Source organism: Oncorhynchus gorbuscha, linkage group LG05, assembly GCF_021184085.1.
Source record: "Oncorhynchus gorbuscha isolate QuinsamMale2020 ecotype Even-year linkage group LG05, OgorEven_v1.0, whole genome shotgun sequence".
Classification (NCBI taxonomy): Eukaryota; Metazoa; Chordata; class Actinopteri; order Salmoniformes; family Salmonidae; genus Oncorhynchus; species Oncorhynchus gorbuscha.
The window spans coordinates 19,181,323-19,205,864 of NC_060177.1; the positions used below are offsets into that span (position 1 = coordinate 19,181,323).

Here is a 24,542-nt window from a genome sequence, read left to right on the forward strand (position 1 = left end):
AGTGAAAACAACAGCGAAGGAGAAAATACAATTAGTATTCCGTCATGAATCATATTTCTGCTTGATCGTTCCACTATTTTGTGCACTGATGTATTGGTCACTGGCTGCTTGTTGGACTTCTACACCAAGTTTCTAGACTTCCAATGACTTTCACAGCAAAGTGTAGAATGTGCGGTAGTGCTGAAGCGTGGCCAAGGCAGGGGCTCATATTATTTCATACAATGTGTAAGTCTCAGCACTCTCGCCTACCAGCTCGCCAGGCTTTATTGATTTCAATTACATGGGGTCATTCATTGCTTTAACTAGGGCATTAAAGCTTCCCTGTATCGTTGGATAAAAGAAGAGATGGACAGGGGGCAGCGCTGGTGGTGGAAAGAATGAAAAATAACACAATGATGTGATTTGCTCTAAACCGTCTTCAATTATTTACTTTTACACACTTTGGATGGCAGTTGCGTAGCAGCTGTGCCCATCGGACAGGAAGAGAGAGTCATTCTATGAACAGGTCTCTGCTTCATTCAACATTAGCTTTAGGAGCAGTGGAGCAGACAGGACTCCATACGTTTCCACTTAGGGTTATCCAGGTGCAGAACATGCACAGGTAGAAACTTCTGATCCAGACTGACCTGGTCTTTAATCACTATGAGGACTTCTGACCCAGACTGACCTGGTCGTTAATCCCCATGAGGACTTCTGACCCAGACTGACCTGGTCGTTAATCCCTATGAGGACTTCTGACCCAGACTGACCTGGTCGTTAATCCCTATGAGGACTTCTGACCCAGACTGACCTGGTCGTTAATCCCCATGAGGACTTCTGACCCAGACTGACCTGGTCGTTAATCCCTATGAGGACTTCTGACCCAGACTGACCTGGTCGTTAATCACTATGAGGACTTCTGACCCAGACTGAGCTGGTCGTTAATCACTATGAGGACTTCTGACCCAGACTGAGCTGGTCGTTAATCACTGAGGACATCTGATCCAGACTGACCTGGTCGTTAGTCATTATGAGGACTTCTGACCCAGACTGATCTGGTCGTTAATCACTGAGGACATCTGATCCAGACTGACCTGATCGTTAATCACTCTGAGGACTTCTGGGTCAGACTGTGTGAGTGTGAATGCTGTATGTGAGTGTAGTGTTTCTCACCGTGCTACTGTATAGTGCAGATCTCCAAGTGCGAGTCAGAGCCTCCCAGAGGCGGTCAGGTGAGCTGTGCTAGCTATCCTATCGGTGTGTCCTCCAGATAGACCATCATAACACAACCTAGGCTTCTAGTTCTCACACTTCACTGTCACATTCAACAGCCAAAAATAAATACTATGCCAATCTAGTCACTTTGGAAACAGTCATCACAATAAGAATGACAACACAACCAGGGCAATGATGTGGGCCAATTTATTGGTGCACCAACTGTCCAATCAGTCTAGCAGAAATAAGTAAAAGTCGCATATGTCATTCAATCCAGATGACTGCTGATGTCTTAATTGAATTATGAGATGAAATCAGCCTTTACCTCCAATGAAATATTTAATGCTTCCTTACACTTGAATTCCGTGTAAAATCAGAGCATGTTGGAGTTGAATAGGCTGTTACATGAGGACATGTTTGCTTTGAGACGGTTTCAATCTCTCTCGCAAAGTTACGTTATTGTGATGCTTTTGGGGGAGGGGAAATATCAAAGTACTGTGAAAAATTGTTCACCCTACTGTAATTCTTTATGTAAACACTGGCAATGATGCAAATTGCCAAGATTTGAGGTAATAGACAACAGCTGACTGTACTCTCTGCTCTCTGCCAACCCATTCTCAATAACAACATTGTGAATGGGTTGGAAGAGAGCAGAGAGTACAGTCAGCTAACAACATCCTCATACAATCTAGAATCACATATGGAAAAACATCTGTTAATTAACCTCGACTCAATAGAGCAGAAATATCAGCGAGCGGTCTGTCAGAGATGTATGTCCTGTGTTGCGTGTTCCTCTATCTCATCATGGGGTCCAGCACCACAGCCCTCTCTGGGCTCTTTACTCAAGCGTGGCCACTGAGAAGACAGGCCCATTTGTCCGAGGGGCCACTGGACAGATATGAAGTGCTAAGGTCCTCCAGAGCAGAGTTGAGCCATCCCTCTTCGGCTAGTGTAGACTGGACAAGACCAGCCTGAGAGGCAGCATGCTCTGGACTGGACTGTACCAGCCTGAGAGGCAGCATGCTCTGCTCTGGACTGTACCAGCCTGAGAGGCAGCATGCTCTGGACTGTACCAGCCTGAGAGGCAGCATGCTCTGGACTGTACCAGCCTGAGAGGCAGCATGCTCTGGACTGTACCAGCCTGAGAGGCAGCATGCTCTGGACTGTACCAGCCTGAGAGGCAGCATGCTCTGGACTGTACCAGCCTGAGAGGCAGCATGCTCTGGGCTGTACCAGCCTGAGAGGCAGTCAGCAGCAGCAGCAGCATCACACTTGATCAATAGGCATCCTAATGTTTACAGTGTGCATGGTAATACCGTGAGTAAACAGACTGGTGTCAGCAGCATATAGCAAACGCCTCCTGAAGGACAACTACAGCCTTTACCAGCTGACGCATAGTGTTATACCAACCCTGTTAGTAATACTGCGGTGTCATGCAGCAAAGTAAAGGAAATAAATCTGGTTGTTTTGAGAGATTTATGGGTTGACATTTTTCAAAGGTTCGCAGGAAGCTGTGGTTGAGCAGAGACATTTCTGCACGCACACAAACGCACTCAAAGCAACACGCACAAAAACACAGAACAACACACACACAAACACAGCACAGCTCTCTACTCTGTTTGGTCCTGGCCTGTGTTCCAGTAACAGCATGTAGTGTGTTGAACTACACCAGGCCCATGCAGTAGTACCCTACCCTCCACTGTTAATTAGGAACCTGCATTCTTTGGACTGTTTGTTTCAGCCACATTACTTCTGAACTACTTGTCGTGGAATTCACTGCATTCCTACTTAGTGAACAAACAGTTCAGGCAGCACAGTGGCCCTGTTTGTTTTGCCACATAGTGTAGTACTCAGGGAACTGGTTGCAGACACACTTCAGTAAAACGCATGAGCTGACGCACACCCAAAAATGTTTGTAGATGTGCTTACTAATGAAGAGTAAACTGTAATATTACATTATATACATATAAAGTGGGTGAAACCGTATGTAAACATTATTAAAGTGACCAGTGTTATGTCTATGTGTACTGAACAAAAATATAAACGCAACAATTTTAAAGATTTTGCTGAGTTACAGTCCATATAAAGAAATTAAATCAATTAAAATACATTCATTAAGCCCTAATCTATGGATTTCAAATGACTGGGCAGGGGCATAGCCATGGGTGGTCCTGGGAGGGCATGGGCCCACCCACGTGGGAGCCAGGCCGACCCACTGGGGAGCCAGGCCCAGCCAATCAGAATAATTTCTTCCCCACAAAAGGGCTTTATTACAGACAGAAATACTCCTTCTCTGTTCTGTCTCTCGGTCCCAGCTTTGATGCACCTGTACCATCTCCGCCTTCTAGATGGTAGTGGGGTGAACAGACCGTGGCTCGGGTGGCTGAGGTCCTTGATGATCTTCTTGGCCTTCCTGTGACACCGGGTCCTGTAGATGTCCTGGAGGGCAGGCAGTGTGCCACCACTGATGCTTTGGGCTGAGCGCACCACCCTCTGGAGAGCCCTGGGGTTGCGGACGGTGCAATTACCATACCAGGTGGTGAATCCGATGCAACGGATGCTTGCAATGGTGCATCTGTAGAAGTTTGTGAGGGTCTTAGGAGCCAAGTTGAATTTCTTCAGCCTCCAGAGGTGCTACAGCACTGTCTTCACCACACTGTCTGTGTGAAGGGACCATTTCAGGTTGTCAGTGATGTGCACACCTAGGAACTTGAAGCTTTTGACCCTCTCCACTGCGGCCCTGTCGATGTAGATGGGGGTGTGCTCTCGCTGCTCTCTCCTGTAGTCCACAATAAGCTCCTTCGTTTTGTTGACATTGAGGGAAAGATTATTTTCCTGGCACCAGTCTGCTAGGGCTCTAAACTCCTTCCTGTTGGCTGTCTCATCGTCATTGGTAATCAGGCCTACCACTTTTGCGTTGTCAGAGTTATTGTTGCCTACCTTCACAATTTGTGGTCGGCCCGCCAGGAAGTCCAGGACCCAGTTGCACAGGGAGGGGTTCAGACCAAGGGCCCTGAGCTTAGAGGGCATTAATGGTGTTGAAAGCTGAGCTGTAGTCAATGAACAGTATTCTTACATACATTTACATTTAAGTCATTTAGCAGACGCTCTTATCCAGAGCGACTTACATAGATATGTCTCTTGTCCAGGTGGGATAGGGTAGCGTGTAGTGCAATTGCGATTGTGTAGTCTGTTTATCTGTTGGGTCGATCTGCGAATTGAATTGGTCTAGGGTGTCGGGTAAGATGGAGGTGGAGGTGATATGTTCCTTAACGAGCCTCTCAATGTTCTTCATGATGAGTGAATGCTACGGGGCGATAGTAATTGAATTTAGTTACCCTCATTTTCTTGGGTACAGGAACAATGGGGGACATTTTCTAGCAAGTTGGGACAACACGCTTAAAATGACTTGCTCACGTCGGGCACAAAGAACAAGAGCACACAGTCCTTATGAGTGTCGGGGGCCCGCTTTGGCGGCTCTGTGTTTGGCTCCTCAAAGTGAGCGAAGAAAGTGTTTAGCTCGTCCGGGTGCGAGGTACCGTGTCCATGTTGTGGCTGGCTTTCCCTTTATAATCCGTGCCTGTCTCGAGTCCATGTTCAATTGTGACTCCAATTTGTCCCTGTCCTGTCATTTTACCTCTTTGATTGCCTTTACGGAAGTCATGGACAACAGGACAGGAAAATTGTCCAATTCGCACACTTTTATCAAGAGAACATTCCTGGTCATCTCTACTGCCTCTGATCTGGCAGACTCACTAAACACAAATGCTTAATTTGTAAATGATGTCTGATTGTTGGAGTGTGCCCTTGACTATCCGTAAAAAGAAAAAAAAACAAGACAATTGTGCCGTTTGGAGGCCTAAAAGAAGTAATTTGAAATGATTTATACTTTTACTCTATTATTGCAATTACATTTACTTTTGATATATTTAAAAACCCAAATACTTTTAGACTTTAGTTTTTACACAACTGCCAGTCACCTTGCAATGGTTAAATGCAGTGGTTTGCACTTTCAGTTTTGGGTGAATGCTGCCATCTATCCACAGTTTCTAGTTTGGATAAGTTGTAATCGTCACATTGGGAACAGCATCCTCTATGCACTTCCTGATGAGCCCAGTCACTGAGTCAGTGTATACGTCAATACTACTTTCAGAGGCGACCCGGAACATTTCCCAGTCCACGTGATCAAAACATTCTTGAAGCATAGATTCCAATTGGTCAGAACAACATTGAACAGGGCCTGAACGTTAGCGAGTAATATACTAGGAAGCGGTGGATGGTATGCATGCCACCTGAGTCTGACTAGGGCCCCACTCCATCTACCTCTCTTAACTGGCGTCGGCGTTTTGGTGCAGCACCCGGGATGAATAGAACTGCATGGAACATTTCCATCGTACGGCCAGTGCTACTCTGAAAATAGGCTAACCACTTCATACACAAACCTTTTATAACAAGGTTTATCACAAGGGAAGAAATGGAGCTGAAATGGTCATCCCAATACCCTTCCAAATCATGCATCATTTTCAAAGACAGAACAGCTAAACTCCATTGAGATCAAAACTAAACCCTTGTACAGAATTCCATTGACCTCTAGGATTGACAGGAAAAGGTCAGACATAAAAACACGATGTCTTCCATTATCAGTCACACAGAGACAAACTGAGCCCCCCCCACACACACACACCCTCTACACACTGAGAATCCCCCCCAACACACACACACACACACACCACACAATGACCTTCTACACACTGACAGACCCCACCTGCTGCGAGGAGCAGGCTAGGTCACGTGCTCATTAGCCAGTAGTAATCATGGCTGTGATGTGATTACATGTCTCCGTGTGCTTCCTCCTCCATAACTCTTTCTCCCCATGCAGCAGCCTCATGGGTCAGGCCTTATCAGCCTGGGTACCACTCAGAGTTAAGACCTTCCCTAACATCCTCACTGTAACCTGTGGTTAAATCACAGGTTACAAATCAACATTATTGTGCATTTTTACACCGGATTTATAATTACACCATGTCTTTATGAAGATGATTATACTGTTAATATCATAGTACAATAATATCACACTGTTGAAATGAGGTATAAACCAGGGATATTTTAAGAAATAGGCTAAAGGTCATGTTGACAATGTGGAACTATACAAAAACATTGAAAATGTCTAGGTGTCTCAGCTGGCTTTACAAGACTGATGTTGCAATATTATAGGAAATGCTTAACATTCAGCTCACAGGAAATATTTATATTCAACTGCATGTCAGTCACATGTCAGTTGGAAACAAAACATTTAAGTGTAGTTTATGTTTCCATGTGGTCCTGATAGGGAGCAGCTAGTGTGGCTGACAGGTCTAATAGCAGGTCTACCAGAGCTATGATTGCACGAAGGTCTAGCTTCCATGTAAAACACTTCAAGCGCAGCTACAGTTTGTTTAGACACGGCTTAAAAAGGATGGGAGTATTTTCCACAGAGCAGATTAAATTCAAAAAGTAATTTTCTCAGAAAAGCATTTGAAATGTTCCATTTCATGTTGAACAAGAAATGGGAAATATGGCAAAGAAGTTCAGTTGATTGGACATACTCTGCAACACAGTTAAACACACTATACAGAGCCTCTTCCCCATCACACCTCTTCCCCCTCCAGAGGCTGAACAGATTTGGCATGGAGACACAGATCCTCAAAAGGTTCTACAGCTGCACCCTTGAGAGAATCTTGACTGGCTGCATCACCGCTTGGTATGGCAAATGCTTTCAGTCACTGGGGTCAATCTCCCTGCCATACAAGACCTCTATACGAGGCGGTGTCAGAGGAAGCCCTAAAAATTGTCAAAGACTCCAGCCACACACTGTTCTCTCTGCTACCGCACGGCAAACGGTACCAGAGCGTTAAGTCTGGGACCTGAACAGCTTCTACCCAAAGCCAAAAGACTTAAATAGTTCACCAAATAGCTACCCAGACTATGTGCATTGACCCTTTTTGCACTAACTCTGGCTCTATGCACACACACTGGACTCTACCCACACACACACACAGTACGCTGCTGCTACTGTCTATCTATCCTGTTGCCTAGTCACTTTACCTATATGTACCTATCTACCTCACTTACCTCGTACCCTGACTCAGTACTGGCACCCCATGTATATAGCCACGCTATCATTGCTCATTCTGTCTTTATTCCTCATGTTACACATTTGTATTTCTATTATTATTATTTTAGATGTTGCATTGTATTCTGCATTGTTGGGAGGGGCCTATAAGTAATCTTTTCACTGTCTAAATCTGTTGTTTATGAAGGATGTGACAATAAAATTTGATTTGATTTGCGAGCGAGCTGAATAGAGCATAGCCCCAGGCTTTAATTTCAGTCCAGAGCTTTTTCTCTACTCAACACATTTTACTTTAGAGTATTTTGTCAGCTGAGGAATTTATTCCTCACAAAGCACAGACTGAGACACAGTTACACTCTGGGTTGACATAGCTCCAATCTCCCTTGCCCCCCACTCCTGCTGCGCTGAACAAATGTACAACTTTGGAGTCCAAGGTTCAGCCCGGCATGGCACGCCATACCAAATTTCACAGCAAAACAACAGGCTCAGGCTAATCCCATCTCCAATAGAGGGGCTAAACCCAGGCTGGCAGCAGTGTGGCACAGAGGGGCATGGCCCAGGGGGCTTTTCACCTCACACACCAGCTAACAGAATGCTGCCATGCTGCACATACACCAGATCCTCTGTAAAATACCAGGAACACACTATTCTCTTACAACTCCACAGTCCACTCTCTTGCTCACCTCACACTACTTTGCTTGCCACACCTTCTCTCTCTCTCCTCAACCAAAAGTGAAACGTTAAACACATTTCCTTGTGTAACATCCGATCAGATGTCTGTTCTTTTATCTTCTACTGGATCGGTCCTATTATTCTCTCTATTTTGTTCTCTCTGCACACAGTGAAGGAGCAGAGCAGTCTCACCTGGCGTGTCCCAGTGGATAATCTCCTAGTTAGACTGGCTGGTGGTGGTGAACCTCATGGTGGTGGCAAGGGGGGAAAAGGTCACTCTCTCTCTCTCTGCTCAGGAGGAACACCTCAGAATGTTTATCACATCCTCCTTCTTCCTCTCTCCTAACAGCTCTGTCTCTATCCCGCCACTCTCTCTCTTGCTCTTTCACTCCCCCTCCCTCAAACTCTCCCCTCTCTCTCTCTCTCTCTCTCTCTCTGAGCGCTCTAATGAACTCCAGCCCTGTGTTGGAGAGAGGGGATAACCAGCAGCCACAGAGATCACAGAGGAAGTACTGTACCGCTCTGTCCCACCTCTCTACGACCAACAAACACTGGGTTTTTACCTGCCCTGCTTTTCTGTCCTGGCAAGTCCTCAGTATTCACACCTTCTAACATGTAAACAACCTCAGTTTCTCACAGTTAGGTCAGATTCACACTTTTGTTACTATTAAATCACTTCATCCTGACCCACATATTTGCCACTTTTATTGTCAGCAGAGAACCTAGTCTTTTCTCTGAGTGGCAGCCTTGGAGCTAGGGGTAGGGGAAGGTGGGAGGGGACATTGACATAGAGTTCTCCCAACATTGAAACCTCATCTTCCTCAGTGGTTGATTTTCCCAAATTTGGGCATGCAATAGTCAATCAGTTGTTCCACACTCTATATCACACATTGTGACAGGAGGCAGTCTGTCTGAGGTAAGACACTTTAATAAGTTTGTCTGCTTCTCACACATACTTTCGGAAGGTATAGTATCTATTTTAGAACCCCAGCTGTGGGCCAGCAGATTGGCTGAAGACAATAGTGTGCTGTGACCTCATGGGGATGGTGAAGGAAGTGAAACTGATCCAGAGGTATGCAGGCCAGGCCCGGCCCGGAGAGCAGGTACTATTGACACTGCCCCTTGGTCAATATTGTAAATGATAAACAAGGATGGTTCATGTGCCAAAAGGAAAAGCTTGAGAACAAGAAATAAACTGCTAGCAGCTAGCCCTTTCTTTATTAAAATAGTTGATCTTCTTGAAAGGGAAAGTTTGCTAGTATACGATGCAATTGATTTTATAACACATTTATTGCAGAACTTAGTATTCCTTAGCTAATTCAAAAGAGACAAACATTTTTAAAAAATGTTTTATTTATTTTACCTTTATTTAACTAGGCAAGTTAGTTAAAGAACAAATTCTTATTTTCAATGACAGCCTAGGAACAGTGGGTTATAACTGCATGTTCTCGGGGATTTGAACTTGCAACCTTCCAGTTAGTAGTCAAACGCTCTAACCACTAGGCTACCCTGCCGCCCACATTGGGTAGATCATTAAGTTGAGGTGTAGTCCGATTCATCTCAGATAGGTCTCGTCAGTGAGAGATTCAGCAGAGGAATGTTGAATCTGAATCTATTGTGATGTAACTAATGTGGTACGCCTTTCAGAACTATGAAGGTCAGGACACCAAGTACCACTGACTGTGACTGACTGTGACGGATTTCTCATCCGTGTCTGCGTTTCTACTAATCAACAATGAGCACCATGGCCTGTAGCATTCATTTGACGCAGGGGGTTAATGACTTTTATTGGAAATCTAATCCAGTTATCTGCAACAAACACCAGATTCATATTGGCAGCTGTGTGGCACCATAAATTAGGCTTGTTTTCCAACTACATAAAAACGAGTGGATCTAATATAAGACTAAATGATGAGACAGTTGCATGGAGAGTCATAGAGCCCTTTCACCACAATCATTTCCAGTGATGTAAAAGGCCATTACCAATGTGAAGGTACAGAGTAAGACAACAGAGTCAGGGACATCCATAATCGAATAAGTCCAGTCAGGCCTAGCAGAGTGAATTATTTTAAATTCTTGGTGAGTGGGCAGTATTTTCACATCCAGATTAAATGCATGCCCAAATTCAACTGCCTGCTACTCATCCCCAGAAGATAAGATATGCATATTATTAGTAGATTTGGGTAGAAAACACTGAAGTTTCTAAAACTGTTTGAATCATGTCTGTGAGTATAACAGCACTTATTTAGCAGGCGAAACCCAGAGGACTAACCGTTCAGATTTATCTTTTTTTGAGGTCACTCTCTTTTCAATGGGTTTTGAGATATTTTATAGTCACGTTGCACAAGTTGGAACCAGTGTTTTTCTGGATCAAACGCACCAAATAAATGGACATTTTGGAAATGAATTCATCGAACAAAAGGACCATTTGTGATGTTTATGGGACATATTGGAGTGCCAACAAAAGAAGCTTGTCAAAGGTAAGGCATGAATTATATTTTTATTTCTGCGTTTTGTGTCGCGCCTACAGGGTTGAAATATGCTTCTCTCTCTTTGTTTACTGGGGTGCTGTCCTCAGATAATAGCAACTTTTGCTTTCGCTGAAAAGCCTTTTTGAAATCTGACATGTTGACTGGATTCACCACAAGTGTAGCTTTAATTTGCTATCGTGCATGTGTGATTTAACGAAAGTTTGATTTTTATAGTAATTTATTTCAACTTGGCGCTCTGCATTTTCCCTGGCTTTTGACCAGGTGGGACGCTAGCGTCCCACATATCCCAGAGAAGTTAGCGGTGGTTATTATCCCAGCAAAATCAGTTAAGACCATTAAGAAGATAATCATTCTGCATGAGGATTTATAAATGTCCATTTGCCTTTTTCAGTTCCCTCAACTAAGCACTACAGCCATGCCAGCTTCAATACAAACCATTTTGGGGGAAATTATCCATGCAGAGCTACGAAAAACATTTGTAAGCATTGAAAAGCTTCTAGTTATATCCTGCCCGTTTGGCCCTGTCCGGGGGTGTCATCGGATGGGGCCACAGTGTCTCCTGACCCCTCCTGTCTCAGCCTCCAGTATTTATGCTGCAGTAGTTTGTGTCGGGGGCTAGGGTCAGTCGGTTATACAGTGGGGCAAAAAATTATTTAGTCAGCCACCAATTGTGCAAGTTCTCCCACTTAAAAATATGAGGCCTGTAATTTTCATCATAGGTACACTTCAACTATGACAGACAAAATGAGAAGAAACAAAATCCAGAAAATCACATTGTAGGATTTTTAATGAATTTATTTGCAAATTATGGTGGAAAATAAGTATTTGTGATTTTCTGGATTTTTTTTCTCTCATTTAGGTCTGTCATAGTTGAAGTGTACCTATGATGAAAATTACAGGCCTCATCTTTTTAAGTGGGAGAACTTGCACAATTGGTGGCTGACTAAATACTTTTTTGCTCCACCGTATCTGGAGTACATCTCCTGTCTTATCCGGTGTCCTGTGTTTTCTCCTGAGGTGCTGACTTGTTGTACCCTCGACAACTACTGTGATTATTATTATTTGACCATGCTGGTCATTTATGAACATTTGAACATCTTGGCCATGTTCTGTTATAATCTCCACCCGGCACAGCCAGAAGAGGACTGGCCACCCCTCATAGCCTGGTTCCTCTCTAGGTTTCTTCCTAGGTTCTGGCCTTTCTAGGGAGTTTTTCCTAGCCACCGTGCTTCTACACCTGCAAATTGCTTGCTGTTTGGGGTTTTAGGCTGGGTTTCTGTACAGCACTTTGAGGTATCAGCTGATGTAAGAAGGGCTATATAAATAAATTTGATTTGATTTTGTCATTCAATGAGAAAAATGGGGAAACCTGCTGGGTACCGCCTGGCTACCCAGCCCTGAGCCCTCCCATCTCATCGCTGACTGGCAAGCCTTACTTCAGTGAAGAAGACAGTCCTCTTCTCTGTACTTTAAACATTCTCTCCAATCTCCTTTAGCAGAGTAACTGTTTGACAGGCTGAGGTTACCTCATTAGGCTGTACTTATGGCCGGACTGAAACATATCTCAACCACCGAGCCAGGGGCTTTTTTTACAGGTGGATCAACTCTGCCTAGCTTGCTCCCGTGGAAACAATCGGACCCTCTTCTCTCCTCACCCAGGCCCACACCAGATGGTCAGCTCTAAAGCCCTGAGACACTGCTGGGCACTGGGCACAGAGTGGCCCTGGCAAGTCCCAACATGCTCCATGGGAAGTAAACACAAGACCTGAACCGTGGCACTGAGTCACCCTGGCAGGGGGGAGACGCTTGAGGACACAGAGACTGAGCAGCATATAACAGCCAAGGCATGATGCTTCTTCTGACACGACACATTAAAATGCAGTGTTGTACCACACACCTCCAGCCACAAGGTCGCGCTGCTCCAAAGCAGAGGCTAGCCAACAGCTAATTAGAGAGGCCTGAAAGGAGAGGGGACCTGGGACTATAATGAGGGGTTTAGCTGGACAAGAGGGCCACTCTCTCACACACTTTGTTCTCCAGGCTTAGAAGACATTCTGAAAATGAATCACTCCTCTGATAGAGAATGTTGATGCTGTTCCTAACATGAGACTGTAGCGTCAGCCCACTGGGCACACACTGACTGGTTGAATCAACGTTGTAACGACGTCATTCCAATGAAAGATCTGTGCCAGTGGGAGGGGAGACATGCAATGCCGGACACAGACCAAAAACTGGGCCAAATTGCATATAAACAAAATGAGATGCTTGGTGTTCAGCCATCTAATCCAACTAAAGTGTCCTGGTGTCCATGTAGGCCTTTAACAGAATGGCCATCTCAGCAGCTCTCTTCTCATAACTCTCCTCTGTTGCTCCTTTTTATGGCCAGGCGTTAATAGCTTGTATAGTAGATCCGTTGCTCTTGGTTACAGTGCGATAAACACTCATCAACACTCTCACTCCTGTTTGTCATTTTTCCAGGCAGTGCCAACAACAGTCTAAAACAGTAAGAGGCCTGGGGGAGAGGAGGAAGAGAGAGTGTCAGCACTTCCATTTTTTTTTAACCTTTATTTAACTAGGCAAGTTATTTTCAATGACGGCCTATGAACAGTGGGTTAACTGCCTGTTCAGGGGCAGAATGACAGATTTGTACCTTGTCAGCTCAGGGGTTTGAACTTGCAACCTTCCAGTTACTAGTCCAACACTCTAACCACTAGGCTACCCTGCCACCCAATTACTCCAAATGGCACAAAATTAGCCGACTGATAAATATTTAAAGGATTATTTGATGTGATTCAGCAAAGAAATTGCTGTTTTATGCCCCCCCCCCCCCCATCCATCACAATTAAATGGCTTTCACTTTGCACTTACCTTGGGATCAACAGAGACAGATTTGCTGTGGCAAAATAAAAGGTTGGGAGTTATCTGGAACAAGGTGGATGAGGATCAGAGGGAGAATCAATGAGGAGTCCTGCAGCTTCAGGGGAAATATTTAATACCCATAGATCCAGCCTCTGCATGCCGTATCCCAATCACTCACACTACCTGACTGCAATCAGGGGTCACCTTCCTGTGAACTGCAAACACAAACAGTGTGCTGCTAGGAGAGGAGGGGGGACACTAACTCTCCTCCCCTCCTGTTTTTCACTGCTCTTTATCTCCATCAATAGACTACAACACACTTGATGTTCAACACTGTCACCTCCTTGTTCAGATGAATCACTTGCTATTTCAACCACAACTTCTTCCAATGACAGTATGTACAGCAAATGATCGTGTCACTGACTAGCAACGATAGTCTACAGCGCCTGCTGAAAGGAATGACTAGACAATGTAAATGTAGGACCAGGCCCATAGACACTGGTGACAAGCAGTCCCCTCCATCACTTATTTAATTTTATTTTTTTATTTTTTTTATTTGACCTTTATTTAACCAGGCAAGTCAGTTAAGAACAAATTCTTATTTTCAATGACGGCCTGGGAACAGTGGGTTAACTGCCTGTTCAGGGGCAGAACGACAGATTTGTACCTTGTCAGCTCGGGGGTTTGAACACGCAACCTTCCGGTTACTAGTCCAACGCTCTAACCACTAGGCTACCGCAGGATCAGAGGAGTTGAGTCTGCTGGAGTGCCATGACCCTTGCACTAGCTGGGCACAAGTTCCCATTCAGCTGCCTGGAAAACACAACTTGACACTTCCAGCACAACACACAATGTTCTGTCCTGTTGCCCATTTCCCCCTGAACTCACCCACACTTTTATCCACCATCCATTTTAACTGGGTGCATTTAGTAAAGCAGTCACGCTCAAGGACAACATCAGCAAAAGTATAACGCACCTCTGAATACGTCTGATCCAACACATGGTTTGTTAACATCCTCTAATGAGCTTTGCCTCAATATTTATTGGAAAACTGTCTCTGGAACCCTGGGACAGAAGCACACTTCAGTCCTCATCTGGAGGAAGTGTCTAGATGACAAGCCTGACAGTGCTGTGTTCTCCTTGCACGTGGAATACTATGACACAAAAACACTTCTCTTTTACCACACACACAGAGACAGAGACAGAGAACTCATGAATGTTAAAGATAAACATCTTGAGTCAGAAACTGATTGAAAATGTTTATCATGTTTCTTACACAGATAACAACATCTTTGAATAAGAGCCACACTTGAATTGAAATGTTGGCTTTCAGTATTCTGAGTATATTGCTCTGCTCCATCAGTAACACAGGAGTTCAGCTAACTAATTCTATAAAGGCAAATCTAAATGAAAACAGCCCCCCTCCCTTATCTGGCTGACCCCATACTCAAAGATCGATCCCGCTGCTCAGTACAGGGCCAGGGGTTCAGAGATGTCCTGCCTCCCCTCGCATCCCCCTAGGCTCAGCAGCTCTGATGAGCCAGATAATTCAATTCAAGGGGCATTATTGGCATGGGAAACATATGTTAACATTGCCAAAGCAAGTGAAGATAATAAACAAGTGAAATAAAGAATAAAAATGAACACTACACTCACAGAAGTCATCTCAAATGTAAATTATTTTGCTTTCGCCGTAAAGCATTTTTGAAATCTGACACATTGGCTGGATTCACGCTACCGTCCCACATATCCCAGAGAGGTTAACAAACTATAGCTTTGGCAAGTCGGTTAGGACATCTACTTTATGCATGACAAGTAATTTTTCCAACAATTGTTTACAGACAGATTATTTCACTGTATCACATTCAGAGATCCTCACTGAACTTCTGGAGAGAGTTTGCTGCACTGAAAGTAAAGGGGCTGAATAATTTTACACGCCCAATTTTTCAGTTTTTGATTTGTTAAAAGAGTTTGAAATATCCAATAAATGTCGTTCCACTTCATGATTGTGTCCCATTGGTTGTTGATTCTTCACAAAAAAATACAGTTTTATATCTTTATGTTTGAAGCCTGAAATGTGGCAAAAGGTCGCAAAATTCAAGGGGGCCGAATACTTTCGCAAGGCACTGTATGTGACCAATAAAATGTGATAGCCTATAGGCCAATGCAGCAGTAGGCCTATACCGCAACTTAAATCGTCAACTAATTAAAATACACAGGCCTAAAGCTGACAAATAAAAACAGTATAAAAAATCCTGATGAAAGTTCAGGTTATTTCAATCGCATTCATCTATCTACTCCAACTGTCTGCCTCCCTTTCTATCTGTCTTGACTTGAGCCATCGCTAGTGAAGGGCAATATTGGATCAAATCAATTAACAGGATCCGGCACTAGCGAACTTGCAAAATTGTATCAACTAGCCTTTTCCGGACTCTGAGTTTCCAGACAGCTGATGTTACACTGGATAAATGGGATCATCAAATCATGGTATTTTTAAACTGGATATATGGGATCATCAGATCATATTTTTACACTGGATAATCGGATCATCAGATCATGATATTTTGCTTTCACACTGAGGCTTGGTGATGATTGAGACCGGAAGTGTTGGAGTTTAGTTTCTAATATCGTGAGGAACTAACATTCATTGACTTCATTGACTTATTGCGCGAGGTAAAGAAAAATGTACTGTGAAGCTCAGCTTATTAGTGATGGACATGGTGAGTTAAGACAATTAGAAAATCAGACATTCTCAAATGGGCACTTTCCTACATTTGCGAGCATCAGGCCAGGTAGGCCTACATCTATGCGTGCTCATGCAACGTTATCAGGGCAGAGAAACCAGACACCCGCTCATCGCTCACATGGAGCACGCCAAACAAAAAACAATTTAAAAAACTTGTTTCTCACTAGTGTAGCAGGTTGTGAACTCTGCAAAAAATGTTTCCACTCAGAGAATGAGAATGATAATTAATGTATTAATTACAGTAATTTAACAGAAATTAATTCAACCAAATGACAGGAATTAATAGTACATTTACTAGGGCTACTGGTGACGTAATGGGGAATTGATCAAAATAAACAATTAAAGGGAAAACAATTCACACAATGAAACAATGAATGCAGAAGAATTGGCAGGAAGACAGCTGAGAACATTCTGGAGTAGCAGGGCCAGCCCTCCCATTAGGCAAGATTAGGCAGCCACCTATGGCGGCACTTGAATTTGGAGCGGTCACGCCTTGGCCATAGAGAGGCTTTTATTCTCTATTTTAGTTAGGCCAGGGTGGGCATTCTAGTTTCTTTATTTCTATGTTTTCTATTTCTTTGTGTTTGGTCGGGTGTGGTTCTCAATCAGAGGCAGCTGTCTATCGTTGTCTCTGATTGGGAATCATACTTAGGCAGCCTTTTTTCCTTTCACATTTGTGGGTATTTGACTTTGTTAGTGGCATTGTTGCCCAAGTTAAGCTTCATGGTCGTTTCCTTGTTTTGTTGGCGACATTCATTTAAAATAAAATAAATGTACGCTCATCACGCTGCGCTTTGGTCCAGTCATTTCCAGGAAGACGCCCCACCACAAACAGACCAAGCGGCGTGGCCGGGAGGAGCTGCGCTCTCTGGAGGAATGGACATGGGAGGAGATATTGGAAGGAAAGGGACCCTGGGCACAGGCTGGTGAATATCGCCGTCCTAAGGAGGAGCTAGAAGCAGCAAAGGCGGAACGGCGGCGAGGGTCCCCGCACCAGAGGCAAAAACATTTGAGGGGGCACACTGGGAGAGTGGCAGAGTCAGGCTATAGACCTGAGCCAACTCCCCGTGCTTACCGGAAGGAGCGTGGTACTGGTCAGTCACCGTGTAATGCGGTAAAGCGCACAGTGTCTCCAGTGTCCGCTCATAGCCCGGTGCGCTATATGCCAGCTCTCCGCAAGTGCCATGCTAGAGTGGGCATCCAGCCAGGGCAGATTATGGCAGCTCAGCGAGCTTGGTCTCCGGTGCGCCGTTTCGGCTCAGGGTATCCTGCGCCGGCTCTGCGCACTGTCTCCGGTGCGCGGTGACTGCTCAGTGCATCCTATGCCTGCGCTCCGCCCAGTGCCGGGCTAAGGTGGGCATTCAGCCAAGAGGAGCAGTGCAAGTGTTAAGCACCAGATCTCCAGTGCTCCCCCACAGCCCGGTTCAACCTGTGCCTGCGCTCTGGGAGATGCCAGGCTAAAGTGTGCATTCAGCCTGGAAGAGTGGTGCCAGGGATAAGCACCAGATCTCCAGTGCTCACCCACAACCCAGTTCATCCTGTGTCTCCTCCAAGGACCAGGCCTCCAGTAGGCCTCCCCAGCCTGGTGAGTCCTGTGCCTGCTCCACGGGCCAGTCCAGGGCCTCCAGCGACGGTCCCCAGTCCGGGGTCCCCAGTCCAGGTCCCCGCACCAGAGGTGCCATCAAAGTGGGGGGAGCCAGAGGCGGAGGGGGGGGTCTACGTCCCCACCCCATTCTCCCCCGCTTCTCCAGAAGTTCACTCCCACTATCCTTGGTAGCTATGGCGGTGTGTGTTTAAATGGGATTATCCAATTGTAAAACATAAATAAAAATGAATCTGCCAATTAAATTATTGTATTGTTTTTTTGTTTGTGTGTGACGAAGACGATTAGTGATTTAGGCAGTAGCGTAACCGAGCCTGTTAACGTTAGCTAGCTACTACTACTAGTGGATACACATTTCGCTAAAAGTAAGCTATTTGAGCAATTATCTAACATGTCTAAAAGACAAACTGGAAACGAATATTATTATCAGGAAGCAAATTTTTTTTTAAACTGAATGAGAAAAAGAGGCAAAATCTCAAAACCAAAGAAATTCGCTGCTGAAATGTATCAGCGTACGGCCATGTCCATCAGCCGGTGTGGAGAATGACAAGCCTTCTCCTTGGGCAGGCGTACATGGCACCAGCCTTGCGCATTGTGTCCCGGTTCACCTGCACAGCCCAGTACGGGCTATTCCACCTCGCCACACTGGCAGGGCGACCGGGAGCATTCAACCAGGTAAGGTTGGGCAGGCTCGGTGCTCAGGAGAAGTGATTAGCCTAGGGGTTCACATACTTTTCCCAACCTACGCTGTGAATGTTTAAATGATGTATTCAAGAAAAATACAATACATTTGTGTGTCATTAGTTTAAGCACACTGTTGGTCTACTGTTGTGACTTAGATGAAGACCAGATTGAATGACCAATCTATGCAGAAATCCAGGTCATTCCAAAGGGTTCACAATCTTTTTCTTGCCACAGTATTTCTTCCTATTGCAGTGGTAAGCCTACCTGTTTGACAGACACAATTATGCTATTCATAGATTTTTGGTATAGCCAAATACTCCAATACTGTCGCATGCACTGATTAAATACCTCCGTGTCTGAGAAGGGCTTGGTGTGGTTGGTTAAAACCAGAGCTCCAATTGAGTGAGGGTATCACATACCCTTTGTTAAAGAAAATATCTATTGTTTGCTTTATATTTTGAAATACATACATGAAACGTATCCAGATGATATCAAGTGTTCTATAACAATGCTTAACTCTGATGCCTTATGGTAGAAACCAGCTCTAAAATGCCTGCGAAAGACCCTGATGCATATGGAGATAGATTGATTCCTCTCTATGACAATCTGAAGCTGAGCTGCAGCCTATAATATTCAAGGAGATTTCTTTTTTAATGACTTTGCTTTTCTGTCCCCGCTTTTCTCTTTCTGAAAAGAGAAGATGTTTGTTTAAACCCAGGCCGCTTTTAGGGAAACACTTCTCTTGCTGGGTTATACAACAGACGAGTAGCCGGCAGTTGAAGCTTACATTATTCTGCTCTGTCTGGATGGAAAGGTACATTTTGAAAGTGCCATGCTTAGATTCATAAGGATGTCTAAGATTATTATTATTTTCAAACAAGACACTCTGGTTTGACATTCAGAAATATGGTAAGAACACGCATTTCCCTGTCCATTATTCCCTGAAACTTCAATGTTTTTTGGGGGGGTGGCAGAATGTCCAGGGCCGGCCCTGTGGAGAACTGAGTGTATGGGCGGAGAGAGACTCATCATATTCAACCAAAACACCCTCCCCTTCTTCTTGTCTCAACATTTTAAATTATACTCAAGACACATCATCTTCATACATATGAGGCCCTTTTCACTGACAGCCGCAACGCAATAATCAGCTAGGCCTACTCCTACGCGCTCTGCCCAAATTGTGGGCTTCCCAAATAGGCATAGACCTATGCACCTTGAAACAATACACAGCTATGTTTTTTAAAGAAGCTAATAATCCTCTGTGGCTAAGTCATGCTGAAATATTTCAAATGATTTTATTTAGACAGGAGAAATTATATAATTTTGGCAAAACATCAATTTACATTCGAGCACATACTGTATGTCAAACTCATTGCACAGAGGGCCGAGTGTCTGTGGGTTTTCGCTCCTCCCTTGTACTTGACTGATGAATTAAGGTCACTAATTAGTAAAGAACTCCACCTGGTTGTCTAGGTCTTAATTGAAAGGAAAAAGCCACAGACACTAGGCCCTCCGTGGAATAAGTTTGACACCCCTGCTTTAGAGGAAGTGAGGCATCTGAACGGTTCACTGTGCACCCGCCAACTTTCATATCCACTTCCCAAGTGTCTGAAACCAGAGATCTGTATAAGACAAGATGCTCATGTCTCTGCCCTGACAATGTGAGTCATTGTCCCAAAGGTTGTAAGTCAGGCGATTAGCTTAGGTATGTATATTATTCCTATAGAAATGCATTGCACTTATTCTGGAAAGATTTTGGCGAGATTGAGCACTTTCTCTCTGATGAAACTTCAGTATGTCACCGGAGAAAGTAACCAAGCGAGCAAAACAGCACCGCCCTGTCTTACTACATGTAGCCCATCTATATGATGCTGTCTGGACAGAAATAGTATGACATGCCGTACTCTGTTGGTCCAGACAGCATCAGATACGTGGTCTACACATACCGAGACAGAGGGGTGCAGAGGGGCGCCGTCTCGGTCAAATAAATGATCAATATTTTAATATTTTATTTGGACGGGCAAGGAGGTATGGTAGGGCGGGCCAGGCCCACTAGACTCAGAGAGGCTCAGAGCAGGCAGACAGGGCCCAGCATTCAATTCTCATGCTCAGATGAACCTCTCCATCTTGATTGCAGACTATAATTGGGAGATGTGACATGATGCCTTGATCTTATCCAAGCCAGCCAATCAGCCAATCAGTAGGGCTCCAGCCAGGGCTTCATTTGGTAGAGTAATGAGGTGACTCCTAGGGCCTGTAACATTACTGCCTGAGACTGCCACAGGCACCTCATCCCCGACCAATCCCCACCAGACCACACTGATTATATTGTCATACTGTATCTACGAGAGATATAAACATGAATAATGATCACACTCAGCAAAATGAGGAAATGTCATCTGTGGTGGGATGGTGGAAAAAACTACAGAATATGTGATGACAGATGAGTAACAGAGAGAGAGCCCTTGGTTTCCTCATACCCTGAGGTCCTGGATTCAGTCATCCTTATCTCAATCTGATATCAGCACAAAAATACATTACAGGCAAACAGATCATCTAAAAGCCTTTTTGTCTGGACTGCTATCAGCACAAAACTCTGGTCTGCCCAGACCCAGGCCTGTTAGGGAGGGTCCCATGGTTGTCAGGCTCTGGGCTGGCTGAGGGCTCCCTGTCTCCCTGCATGGCCTCACTTTAAAATGTCAGACTTGACTTGGCCCTACAAAAAAATACATTAATTATAACCAAATCTTATCACGTACAACTCAAAAGGTTGAGTTTGAATCTCATTAGTATTGTAGCCAATTAGCAACTTTCAACTACTTACTACTTTTTAGCTACTTAGCATGTTAGCTAACCCTTCCCGAGATGTCTGTGTATTGTTAGACATGACCTTACTGTTGGAGCTACAAACACAAGTATTTTGCTACACCCGCAATAATATCTGCTAAATATGTGTATGCAAACAATAATATCTGATTTGATTCATATTTCCTGTTGCTGCATAATTATTTTACTTCTGTAGCAAATTGGCTCAAATTAAGATCCTACATCTGTAGGGGAGTTTCGGCGAGGGAAGAGTACGGTCGTTTAGGCAAGGAGTGGGAAGAGTAAGGTCGTTTAGGGGAGGAGTGGGAAGAGTAAGGTCGTTTAGGGGAGGAGTGGGAAGAGTAAGGTCGTTTAGGGGAGGAGTGGGAAGAGTAAGGTCGTTTAGGGGAGGAGAGGGAAGAGTAAGGTCGTTTAGGGGAGGAGAGGGAAGAGTAAGGTCGTTTAGGGGAGGAGAGGGAAGAGTAAGGTCGTTTAGGGGAGGAGAGGGAAGAGTAAGGTCGTTTAGGGGAGGAGAGGGAAGAGTAAGGTCGTTTAGGGGAGGAGAGTAGAGGGAAAAGTAGGTGGAGTAAAGGGGAGGGGGCTGCTAGAGTCAGGCGAGTGCAGTCATCCGCAGCCAGACAAGATGAAGCTGTCAAGAGGCCTTAAAGACTACACTGAAATACCAACTACAGACCAAATACATACTGGATACTAAGAAAAGTGCTCGCTGATAGAAATTGTGAGTAAACACGGACATCTCCTAGAAGCTATAGCAGTTAGACTACCTCTTTGGCACCATTTCAGCAGCTCCAGATTTCGCAGATTCTGAAAAGAGTTTGAAAACGGACACACAGTTGAAGTTTACAAACACTTAAGTTGGAGTCATTAAAACTTGTTTTTCAACTACTCCACACATTTCCTGTTAACAAACTATACTTTTGGCAAGCCGGTTAGGACATCTACTTGTGCATGACACAAGTAATTGTTTACAGACAGATTATTTCACTTATAATTCACTGTATCACAATTCCAGTGGGTCAAAAGTTTACATACACTACGTTGACTGTGCCTTAAACAGCTTGGAAAATTCCAGAAAATAATGTTATGGATCTAGAAGCTTCTGATAGGCTAATAGACATCATTTGAGTCAATTGGAGGTGTACCTGTGGATGTATTTTAAGGCCTACCTTCAAACTCAGTGCCTCTTTGCTTGACATCATGGGAAAAGCAAAAGAAAAATCAGCCAAGACCTCAGAAAAAAATTGTAGACCTCCACAAGTCTGGTTCATTCTTGGGAGCAATATCCAAATGCCTGAAGGTACCACGTTCATCTTTACAAACAATAGTATGCAAGTATAAACACCATGGGACCACGCAGCCGTCATACCACTCAGGAAGGAGACGCGATCTGTCTCCGAGATGAACGTTCTGTGGTGCGAAAAGTGCAAATCAATCCTAGAACAACAGCAAAGGACCTTGTGAAGATGCTGGAGAAAACAGGTACAAACATTTATATCCACAGTAAAATGAGTCCTATAATCGATATAACCTGAAAGGCCGCTCAGCAAGTAAGAAGCCATTGCTCTAAAACCACCATAAAAAAGCCAGACTACAGTTTGCAACTGCACATGGGGACAAAGATCGTACTTCTTGGAGATCAGTCCTCTTGGACATCAGTCCTCTTGTCTGATGAAACAAAAATAGAACTGTTTGGCCATAATGACCATCGTTATGTTTGGAGTAAAAAGGGAGAGTCTTGCAAGTCGAAGAACACCATCCCAACCGTGAAGCACTGGGGTGGCAGCATCATGTTGTGGGGGTGCATTGCTACTGGGACTGGTGCACTTAACAAAATAGATGGCATCATGAGGGAGGAAAATTACGTGGATATATTGAAGCAACATCTCAAGACATCAGTCATGAAGTTAAAGCTTGGTCGCAAATGGGTCTGCCAAATGGACAATGACTCCAAGCATACTTCCAAAGCTGTGGCAAAATGGCTTAAGGACAACAAAGTCAAGGTATGGCCATCACAAACCATGACCACAATCCTATAGAAAATTTGTGGGCAGAACTGAAAAAGCATGTGCAAGCAAGGAGGCCTACAAACCTGACTCAGTTACACCAGCTCTGTCAGGAGGAATGGGCCAAAATTCACCCAACTTATTGTGAGAAGCTTGTGGAAGGCTACCAGAAACATTTGACCCAAATTAAACAATTTAAAGGCAATGTTACAAAATACTAATTGAGTGTATGTAAACTTCTGACTCACTGGGTATGCGATGAAAGAAATAAAAGCTGAAATAAATCATTCTCTGCTATTATTTCACATTCGTAAAATAAAGTGGTGATCCTAACTGACCTAAAACAGGGAATTTTTACTAGGACTAAATGTCAGGAATTGTGAAAAACTGAGTTTAAATGTATTAGGCTAAGGTGTATGTAAACTTCCAACTTCAACTGTAGCTATGCCAAGATAAGGCATTCAACAAATGTTCACATTTTTTACATTTAATTTATGTAATACAGGTGGTGCCTTATCTCAGAGCTTACTCGCCCCCAGGCAAAGAATGTTAGAATACAAAGAATACAAACGGCTCCACATCCCACCCAAAGATCCTATTGGGAAGAAGGAATAATGTGCACACTGGGTTATGGACGATAAAGGCATAGTCAGCAGTTTGGAACATGAGCAGAATCTCACTGAGGTGGCTGCGGTCCTGGTGAAGTGGAGAATACGAGAGAGCGGAATAAGTATTTTACCCCATGTCCGAGACCTGGCTAGTGTCCCAAACCACTTCTCACCAAGTTTACACTTCCTGCCTGATCTGGAAGTCACTGTCCACCACAGACACAGGATCAAAGGACAACAGTGTCATGGCTGGAACAAGGACACAGACAGGACAGGATGATCATATAGGAAGACATACTGTACATTGAATGACGTTCCTCTCAGGTCATAGACATCCTGTACTACTCTGTACTCAGCAACACCACCTGGCCTATTCATCTCATCCTTCGACAACAGGAATGCTGGGAGATCTTGGGTCATCTCTCTATACAGGCCAATGTGCTGAAGTGATGTAGTAGTGATTTAAATCAGATCATTTTAAGCTAACGAGACTGTGGTTGTATTCATGATGTCCCGGTAATAAGGGTTAAGTCAACCTAATAACTAAAAAAAGCTCATTAAGCTGTAGATTAATTCAATAACCTTTCTCAGCCAGAAGGTTACAGCAAAATTACAAAATTAAATAAAATAACCTTGATGAATTCACTAAAAGTTTAAGTTAATTGATGTTTCACTGACAGATGACAAATGTTCTGGACTGAGATGAGAGAGGGCTATGTCCTCATTTGTCAAAATAAACATGT

General features: G+C 44.2%; 1 protein-coding gene across 1 annotated transcript in view; it reads right to left on the minus strand.

Moving 5' to 3' along the window:
* LOC124035617 (pleckstrin homology domain-containing family A member 7-like) overlaps positions 1-24,542 on the minus strand; it is a 157,141-nt gene that overhangs the window by 93,536 nt on the left and 39,063 nt on the right.